This window comes from Macrobrachium rosenbergii, chromosome 41 (genome assembly GCF_040412425.1).
Source record: "Macrobrachium rosenbergii isolate ZJJX-2024 chromosome 41, ASM4041242v1, whole genome shotgun sequence".
Lineage (NCBI taxonomy): Eukaryota > Metazoa > Arthropoda > Malacostraca > Decapoda > Palaemonidae > Macrobrachium > Macrobrachium rosenbergii.
In genome coordinates, this window is record NC_089781.1 from 95,157,988 (window position 1) to 95,165,517 (window position 7,530).

The window sequence follows — 7,530 nt, forward strand, 5'->3', positions numbered from 1 at the left end:
ACCGAAATCTCAGTTTCAAATGTATGCAATTTCCGTATTTTTCCCCCCAAAGAAATATGATTCTCCTTGACTTTTCGTAATTCACCACGGTGTATACTGAGCTAAAATTAAACTGAAATTAGGAGATATGGCCCTTCATATCAACAGTACGATACAATACAATACAGAATTTAGGCCAAAGGCCTCGCGCTGGAAACTATGAGGTCACTCAGCGCTGAAACGAAAACTGAGAGTAGAACGTTTGGAAGGTGTAACAAGTGGAAAACCTCACAAGCAGTTGCACTATGAAACAATTGTTAGGAGGGGGTGGACAGCAAAATGGAAGGAGACTAGAGGTACAGTAACAGGAATGAAAGGGGTTGCAGCCAAGGGTCGAAAGGACACTGCAAAGAACCTTTAGTAATGCCTACAGTGAACCACGTAAGGTGCACTGACGGCACTAACACCCCCTACTGGGGATTCCCACTTACGAAACCACCAGTAATAAATACTTAATACAACTGTACTTAATCTCCCTGAACACCTAAACATTATATTACTCCTATCATAAAAAAATGTACCCTTCACAAAGTTAAGCTCCGTCACATTAAACCGACGTCCACGCAATTACCTTCCATTTGTTTGGGAAGTTTAAAAAGCTTTCATCATAATCCAAGGATTCAATCATTCAGAAAATTACGATCTTTTAATAATACCGAGGCAATTAAGTCAATAACTATTTTTGATACCGAGCCCTAATATGTTGTGAAATCCTGGGTACTTGATGGATAATAAGAGTTTAAAGAGGTCTTCCAATAGCATTAAATCTGCTTCATTAATTATGAAAACTATTTTAAGACATTTAAAGTAGCTATCAATTGTATTAACAGCCACTGCTTAAAGAATTACAAGGACTGATCTCATTCGTTACTTGTCAAAGCGATTCCGTCTTATTACGGGAACAAATTCGCTCTTCAAGTACACAAAATCTTATCCATTACTTTTATATATATGAGAATAAGCATTAGAAGGATAGCATCGGTTACACAGATGTCCTTATATAAAATCTTCCGTATGATGCAGTTGCGGTGGTGGGGGGGAGGGGGGGATGGGGAGGGGGGAGAGGATACGGGAGACACGAGCGTATAGAATGGGGCGGAAAGGGCTGGACGGGGTAGTTCCAATGGTTATATTAACGGCTTTATTTGCCCTAATATATCTACAGTATACCATATACATAAATGGCCAACTTGGCTCGTTCCATGCGATTGCGACGTTTCAATTACTACAATCTCATTCACATCAAGTGGTGTTTAACTACCTCTAACAACGGCCACATTATTACTCCTGCGAAACTTGACAACATTGCAGGTAACGAGACCATCACAGAAGGCACAAAAAAATAAAAGCCACTTATGAACTTGCCATTGATTAGCATTTACGAGCTCAATCGTTAAACTTTCAACAAACCTCATTTAACTCCATGCATACCGGTCAACTTCACTCTTATTAAAACCCCTTAAATGTAGATCTTTCTCAACTCCAGCGTCTGTACATGACGTGTTAAAGAGTTATAATTGTAAAACATTTCACAAAGTTTTTTTGTAGTCCTTTTAAAAATAGTATATTTTCCATCTGAAAGCGTCATTTTATCCCTTTTCCTAAGCTACTTGATTTTTAGGCTTAATTTTATCCCTACTCCCAAGTTTCTGCTAACCACTACTACATCTTTATGCTTAATTTTATCCACTAGATTTTTAGGCTTAATTTAATCCCTTTTCCCAAGTTTCTGCTAACGAGTACTAGATTTTTAGGCTTAATTTTATCCCTTTTCCCAAGTTCTGCTAACCACTACTACTAGCCAACGTTACAAAAACCTTCACACCCTTCAATTTTCGACAGCCTTCCTTCAATTTTCGACAGCTTCCAATTTGCCTTTTCAGTGAAACCTACACAAATACTGTACACAGATCCCTCGGATCGGGTGGGATCTTGAAAACCGACATTAACCATTAAAACGTTTAAGTACCAAGCCTTCCTTACTGTCCTCACAAGATGCGATAGATACAGTACCGAGTAATGAAGTCATCCAGAAAAGGCGTAAATAACCCAGGCTATTACCTATACTTACATTACCAAACTGTTTACAAATCAGAAGAACCACAAAGAACTTGGAGCCTCAAGATATAGACCATTGATTTTTGTCTAGGAATATCTAATCGTCTGAAACCCTGACAAATGCAAAAACACACAAATGGAATTTTTTTTTGTATAGGAATTTCTAATAAGAATCTGAAACCTTGACAGAAGCAAGAACAAATGGAGGAAGTAACCTCTTACTGGCACGAAGTTTCAAGTCACAAAAATGAAATCCTCAAATTCAAAAAATCTGAATTTAATGAAACTTCCAGGTCAGGACGCTGAATTTAGCGAAACTTCATTCGGGAAATCAAAAACTGAATTTAATGAAATTTGCAGGTCAGGACGCTGAATTTAGTGAAACTTCGTCAGGAAATTAGTTTAATGAATCAAACTTAATTTGGTTATGTACAAATTCAGGACTACCTAAAAAATGTGCATAATCCCTTGAATTCCACCGTATCCCCTTAAAATACACTATCGGTAAAATTCCACCATCCCTTAACCCTTTACATTACACTATCCCCTTACACGTGTCTAAAGCCATTTGAGTAGGATAATTCAAAACCTTTAATATCTCTAAAATTTCAGGTTTACCATTGAACACAAAATTTAACAAAACTTAAATTACATGGCAGAAAATTAGGGTCATAAAAAGGTAAAGAAAAACTATTTACAATCTTTAAATATATTCGAGGACAAATAAATAATGAAGGGTTGAAACATTTACCACTTCAACCCAAAGTTCCTTTAAAAAAAAAAAATACACCAATTAACACAAGCACCTGAATTATTCAGTCATATCAGACGACCTCAATGGAACTGCCTTTGATAAAATTCTTTCGACCAGTAGTGTCACCATGAATCCTATTTGGCCGATAACCAGGGGGAAGGCTCCTCAAGTCAATGAGTAATACACTAACTCCTTTTGTCTAGAAATTACACCTGGAAGCAAAGAAAACGCGGCAGAAAATGTTCTCCGATTTGCATACAAGCCAAATATTTAAATGCTGAACTACCACGTAAATGACCATAAAAACTTACTAGTAAACTATTGCCTTACCAAATTTAAGTAACAATTAACCTTATCAAATTTAGATTAAAATAGTAATAGTTTTCTGATAAGCATTAAGCCAAATAACTTAAATACTGAATTGTTCTTTAATTGACCATGAACACTTAAAATTTACCATTAGCAATTAAATATACAATTAACCTTTATGAATTCAGAAAAATTCGACAAACTAAAATTTTAATGGTTTAAACATAATTGGAATCAATGTATTTTAAAATTTAATCTAAAAAAACTTACATCAAGGTTTTGTACTAAAAACAAATTACCAAAAATTGATACAATAACGTTAAGATTTAGCAAAGCCAGGATACATAATTTAACAATATTTCAGAAAAAATTAAACAGCAAAAATTTCAAAAGGAAAATCACTAATTATATATTAATTTTAATTCACAGCAATCAAGTCTTAGAATTTTATAACAAATTCGTACATGAAATTTACTAAAACACCAAAGCAATGAACGAAGTTAGTATCAATTAAATGATACCTTTAATTGCAAAAACGCACTATTTTGACTATGATAAGCTATTGAATTTACCACAAGGCAATACTGATTTAAGATCAAATCTAAAATCTGAAATTTACGAAAGACTTTCACGAAAAACTGTCAAACACTACAGAGTTAAGCTCGTTATGACAAACGTAATGGGCCACTTGCCAAACAAAAATTTGACTTTATACCAGATTAATGAATCATCCACTTCAAAAAGTGGAAGCGTTTTGTACCAGCTTAATGAATAAAACCTAAACAAGAAATGAGTTACCAGAGGCCGTTATTAAGCTAACTATATTTAGCTAATATAAAGTTTGACTAATTTTCGTATTATTAAACCTAATGTGCAAGCATTTGAACAATTAAAATTACTTTCAAGATTAATCAATTACACTACCCTATAAAAAAACTTTTCGACCAAGCTGTACTCCCAAATATACTAATACTAAATATCGTCCTCTAAGACAATATTAAACCTTATGTTCCAAAACTACCATCAGAATTAAACTATTCCAAAAAAAACTTTTGGGTTAAGCTATACTCCCAAAAATAGCCGAACGGTGCCTTTGAAAACATTCAGAATTATTGCTCGTGTGTTACCAAATGATTGGCAAAAAAAATACTTATACTAATTAAGGTTTGAAGTAATTCTAATGTATAACATTACAAATAAATTACACCAATCAAACCTAACTTGCTACACAACAGGACAAACATATGAAGTGATCTAGCTTTGGATCCAACTCGGCACTTTACAACCTAGTAATTGAACAATTAAGGAAAATTACCTATTACCATCCATTTGAAAAGTTAATTTTAATAATATTCAGAGTACTACTGAAACTTAACCTCAAATATATATTTAAGGAATTCTGCTGACAATTTTGACACATGACCTTTCTGACTAAGAACTTTCCTCTTAAACACAAGGACTTTTAATAAGAACTTTCCTCTTGTACATTTATTAGGAAAATCTAGACAGCCCCCTTATCCACTGCACACTGCCAACTTTGATATATCTTATTCTGCAAGTTCAATCTAAAAAAATCTGCATTCTAAACTATCAAGGTAGCTATGTTAATCCTTTGGCAGCAGATATTTTAATAATGAAGGTCTGAAAAGCCTTAACTTCTGATTACACCTATTTCTGACAACTGTATCTAATTTTTGGTAACCTATGCTTAACTCAGCAATGTAAGTGGTGAAGCCAAAGTATATTTAATAGTAAATACTACCAACACTCTCCAAACCGAAGCTTTCTGTCTTATATGAATTATATTCTCACTGAAAATCCTCTGGTAACAATACTTCCTAACCTAAGAGCGAATCCACCTGGAAGAAAATTGAATTAAGGTTTTTTTGGCTAAAAAAAAAAAAAAAAAAAATCTCCCCTAGACTTACATGACAGGCCAAAAGGCCCACCATGCAAGTCATTGGGAGAACCCCCACCCCGTCAGGGGCGCCGCCCCTGAAAGGGTGGAGGTAAAAAAAAAAAAGTTGATTGTGAGGTTGTTAAGTTAATCAAAATTAAACTCACCAGAAACCAATTAAAGCGAGAATTCTTGATAAGATACGTCGAACTAATTCTGTCTCTCGTCCAGATCCCACAGTTTCATAGGTTAATACTGCCTGAAAAAAAATTAACAGTTAATACCGTACAATAACCATTAACTTAAATCATTTGACAAGAATCCCGAAACCTTACTTGGCCTAAAATTCTAACGAGTTGAAATTAATTTTGAAATTAATTTAGACTAATTACTAACTTTAAAACATTTGAGAAATTTTGAAATTAATTTGGATTAATTTTGAAATTAATTTGGACTAATTACCAAGTTTAAAACATTTGACTGTCTTAAAATATGAGGCCCCAATACCCTAATGAATTTAAATTAGGAATTTAATTTTAAAAAATCAGATTAGTTCATACAAAGGAAAAATTAACTTCATATAACTACTATAAATAATTATGAAAAGGATAGACTGCTGACCAACACAAGGGCTTAAGATTAATCAGTATTACAGTCAAGTCTTAAAATAAAAAAATTGGATTCCAATTTGAGTAAAATAAAACTATATCTAACATTTTTAAAATACCGAGTGATTAAGAAAGTCTTAAGATTAAAAATCAAATTAAAATTTGTTAGAAAAAAACCCTGCACTCGTTTTCGTAGTCTCTATAACGACACTAACGGTCGTCAAAATACAGTGACAAAAACCTGAAAACATTGGGTTTAGTATACTGTATACTGGTAAGGACATACATGCTATGTAGGTCTCTAGTTGAAGAAAATTCATTAAAGTTCTGGCAACTAAACTCAAAAGCAAAAGTCTCCAGTTAATTAACATTCTTCAAATTAACATTCTTCAAAGTACTGGTGACAAAAAAAAAAAAAAAGGTAAACTAAAGTCTAAAAAATCAAATGAAATTCCTGTGAAAATTTTATGGTATAGTTGAGAATGAAAGCTATACTTACTAACTGAAAAAACCAAGTGTAAGCAAATACACACAACTGGAATATCACAGAACTGAATTACGAAAAAACGAAGTTTGAAATGATGGAAAAACTGGCAAAGGACACTTAACTTGGAGATTATTCACGTATTTCTGAACTCAATTCAGTGATGAGGTCTCCACTCCACAGCTACAGAAGGTAACAACTTTAATAAAGCAAATATCCTGAAAATATTAACATGAATTTAGACCTAAACATCAGAAATACGTATAAACACTAAATATACCACAATGAAGCAGCCAACCGTCTATAACCTTTTTTTGACTATAGCAAGAATCAATCATGAATTTTCTGAGTAACTTTAAACTGCTCAAAATTACCGGAATCATGAAGCTTTGAGCACTGCCAGGCTCTCTAGCACACAAGACTTGTACGAGAGAATATTAGCTAACGAAGGTAAATCCAGTATTCAGAAGACAGTCTACGTTAAATTTAAGCTATATATACAGTATTCAGAAGACAGTCTACGTTAAACTTAAGCTATAAATACAGTATTCAGAAGACAGTCTACGTTAAACTTAAGCTATATATACACAACTATGGCATTACCCACCTTTCATGAAACCAATGGACGAACATTCGCAGCTGATGTAACGGCTCATGTTGAAAAATCAGTTGACAATCCAGTCGACAACATCGTAGAATCACACGAAGAAATAGTGTCTAAACTATCTTGGAATCTCGAAGAATCTTGTCTGAACCAGCTCAGAAAAACACGAAATGTTGTCTAAACAATCGTAGAAAATCGAAGAATCTTGGCTAAACATCGTAGAATCACGAAGAACCTTGTCTAAACCATCGTAGAATCACAAAGAACCATGTCTAAACCATCGCAGAATCACGAAGTTGTATTGTCTAAACCATCATAGAATCACACGAAGAAATCTTGTATCAACAGCCGTACAATCACAAAGAAATCTTTCTAAACCGTCGTAGAATCACATGAGGAAATCTTGTATCAACAGCCGTAGAAACACAAAAAAATCTTGCCTGCACCTCCGTCGAATCAGGATAATAGCGTCTTCAACAACACAGCTTCAACGCCGTCAAACTTTCCCCGAAGGCCCAATACCACGCAATGCTCTGCTTCCTTCTCCTTCGTCACCGACGTCGACTACAGTCAGTCAGTACCGGCCCTTGAAAACCACCGTTTCGTAATTATGCTGAAGTGCTTGTCAAATGTTAACACGAATACTTCGACGTTTGCCGTTCTGGGACGGCGTAGTTCGGAGGCAGTTTGTTCAAATAATTGCCGTTTAGGAATTAGCAGTAATCAAGAATATAATATAAATGGGATTTTCAATAAAGTGAAGGGTTAACGGAATTA

General features: G+C 34.2%; 1 long non-coding RNA gene across 1 annotated transcript; it reads right to left on the bottom strand.

Annotated features, from left to right (window-relative positions):
• Positions 1–2,790: 2,790 nt before the first annotated feature.
• Positions 2,791–7,285, bottom strand: LOC136827020 (uncharacterized). The gene is made up of 3 exons (XR_010849779.1): positions 6,757–7,285; positions 5,225–6,367; positions 2,791–3,063 (listed from the first exon to the last, which is right to left on the bottom strand). It is a non-coding gene; the product is annotated as an uncharacterized lncRNA (long non-coding RNA).
• Between the last annotated feature and the right edge of the window lie 245 nt (positions 7,286–7,530).